The sequence below is a fragment of the Pteropus alecto genome, unplaced genomic scaffold, assembly GCF_000325575.1.
Source record: "Pteropus alecto unplaced genomic scaffold, ASM32557v1 scaffold110, whole genome shotgun sequence".
NCBI lineage: Eukaryota > Metazoa > Chordata > Mammalia > Chiroptera > Pteropodidae > Pteropus > Pteropus alecto.
In genome coordinates, this window is record NW_006431920.1 from 3,356,890 (window position 1) to 3,360,282 (window position 3,393).

Consider the following 3,393-nt stretch of genomic DNA (forward strand, 5'->3'; position numbering starts at 1 on the left):
CTCAGGGCTGCTGGGAACCTTAAATGAAATAATCCATAGAATACATTTAGCACAGTGATGGGCAAAGCTGAGTGCTCAGTAAATGGTCATCAGCACAAACAACAGTAAAACTATAGAGAGAGACAGATAGACACACATATATCGGTATATGTGCATATGTAAATTCTTAGTATGCTTCCTATCCTCAAAAGTACATGTTATCAATGAGAAGTGGTCCTGATATACATGTGATTTGATATTCATTCATGTGTTCTAACCAAATGTTCCGAGGAGATAAACTGTAGGTTTGCAAAGTTATACCGATGTTCTTTTCATCTGTGCCTATTTTGTACAGCAAATCCCAGCAGTGACCCATAACCCTTTAGATGTTTATGCAGAATTAGCATCAACTCTACCTACAGAACACTCAGAGAAAACAGCACACATGCACCCTATCTATAATGCAGACACAGGCACATTCTTTGTAATTTATTATACAATGTGTAAAATACCAGTAATGTTCTACTGGAAATGATTCTCATTCCAAATATTTGAGATAGCCAGCAATGATACTACAAACATAGATTCAAAATAGATCCATACACTAAGTTTAACTGTGTCAACATGTGCCTTACCCAACTGCCTGATTTTAAGTGTGATAAAAATTCTCTACAGCATTGAATGAAGGTAGATTATGCTAGTCAAACAGAGTGCTAGGAGAGAAAGTCATTCTTGTAGTTTTGTGTCGCTGACTCCATGTTGTGTGTCTGGCTTGGATATAAGACTAGTGACACTGTTAAGGCACCGTTCCCCTCTGCTGCCCAAAGACACCTTGAGAATAACACGATCACTGTCATCATCAAGCTGAGGCTGATCCCAGAGACTCCCTGTGCTCACAGGTTTCCCCAGCATCACATAGAATCGAAGCTTTCCGAGTGGGGTAGCCATTTGCTTTCAAGCAAGCAAAATATTTTCTACTCCACCTTAAAGCCTAATCGATTGAGGCTGTAGGTAAAAAAAGATGGCCAAGTGTCACATACTACCCTGAGTAGGATCCTGAAAAACAAAAGGGTACAAACTAAGGAAATAAGAAAAAGTATGGACTTCAGATAATAAAGATATATCTATATTGGTTCATTAATTGTAACTAATGTACCACACTAGCATAAATTATTAATAGGGGAAATTGTGTGTTGAGTATATGGGAACTCTGTGCTATATACACATTTTTTTCCTCCGTAGATCTAAAATGCTCCTAAAATAAAAAGTTTACTTAAAAAATACAGTTGTTTAAAACCATTGTTCAGTCTGCATTCTGAAGAATTACAAAACTGACCTTTCATTCTAATGGGTTAGATCCTTTCATGTTATAAATGCTTAAAATATCCAGTGCGCAAATTCCTTGCTTAAAAGTCTGAAATCTGGATCCCTGCTGAAATTATGTCTGTCCAGAGTACAAACAGGATCAGCTCTGAGCCGACTACACCCAGGACTGGGTCTGTTCCCAGGCTTCTAGCATCTAGGGAAAGTTTCTCACTGAAGATTCTCACACCCTGCCAGCTAGCAGATCCAGTGCTGTCATGACACCCTGCCCAGGAAGCCTCAGCCCATTCTTCCCAGAGTGAGGATTCCTCATGGGCGTGGGAAAGCCCTGATGGAGGGGTGATTTGGACAGGCTGCTCCCTCAGGTGCAGGGTAAACTACGAAGCTTTGGGTAGTTCCCCCAGTCTCCACCCTGCTTTGCCTGGACTTGTCACCCCCATTGCCAGGAAATCCCCAAATGCGGCACTGTTAGGAGTTTGCTCGATGTGACAATAGAGACTTGACCATCTTCTAGTCCAGTCCTTTCACCTCAAAGCAGAGGAAGTGGAAACCCAGCGTGAGAAAGTGGCCTTCCCCAGGTCACACAGTCAGCCAGTCACAGAGCTGGAAGCAGAATGCTGGGGTCCAGAAAACTCCACTGCCGGGGAAGTGACACCCAGAAGCTTATGTTTTAAAACAGAAATGCAAAGTTGACAGTTATAGAAAAGTACAGGATTGTTGGCTATTTTTACTTCTTTTATTTTTTCAGGTAAACTAATGAATTTCTTTGTCACATGCCATATTAAATTCCCTTGAAGTATCGATTAGAATTTCCTAAAGATCAAAATTATTTCTGAGAAAAGTAATATCTAGCCTTTCTGTTAATGTTAGGTTTTTCAATTTATTCAGCTGCCTGAAATTATACGTTTCTGAAATGAAGCTAGATAGTTCCATATAACTCAGAAGTCAAATAGGAAATTATGATTGAAATTAGAATGGGTTTTGAACTAAATGATAATAATATTTGACATATCAAAATGTACAGGGTGCAGCTAAAGCAGTGCTTAGAGTAAAATTTATAGCTTCACATGCTTTTTTAGCAGTGTCATTTTCCTGAAATATTTTATAATGTTATTGCTCATATTTGATTTATCCATGTCTCTATGTATCAGTCTTTTTTCCTCTCTAACATTCATTTCTCAAATTCAATTTCTAAGGAGATTACTACACTCAGAGAAAGATAGTGAACCAGAAGCTTAAGGGTTGGTTGAACACTGATATACAGGTTAAAATAAGTACAATTTTTCTTACAGGGTGCTATTTCTGATAGTTTTTCTAGATACATGTAAATAACTAAGAAACAAGATCATCACAGAGCATTTCTGAGATCACTTGAAATAATGGAACAAAGTAATTATTATTTCATAGTCTTATAAAAAATCTTATGAAATTTTGGCATGTTTCCTTAAGTTTAACACATTTGGGTTTCCATAGCTGCTCCAGAAATGCCAATTAAATTATCTTAGGTACTGTGTCTATCATTTGGATATTGTCCTCAACAGCTTATATTGATAATGTTGGCACTTATAAGTATTTGATTAAAAAGCAATAAAAATATTTAAGTCACATACTATTTCCAGCAAATACATACTTAAAAACATTCAACATTACCTAGGTAGTAAACATTTATTTTAAGAAATTGGAAAGTACACACAAATAGAAAAAGTCCTCTGTAATTCCATCACACAAGGGTAATAATCTTCAATAATTTGCTATACAGCTCCCAGATTTTATATATTTTATATTAACTTTTACCAAAGTACCAGATTAACAACTTAGCATAAAATACTTTAAAATGGTACATATGTTAGAATATGACTTAAAGAAATACTTAGGTACAAACCATTGTTTTATCACTAAACACCTAGCCCAGCTGTTATCAATTAAGTTTTCATTAAGCTTTTCTACTTTAAGAAAAATTTTACATTTCTGAGTTTTTAGTTACAAACAGTTAAGCACAAAGATAACACAGCAATCCCCCCTTATCCAAGTGGAATACGTCCCAAGATCCCAGTGGATGCCTGAAACTGTGGATAGTACCAGACCCTATAT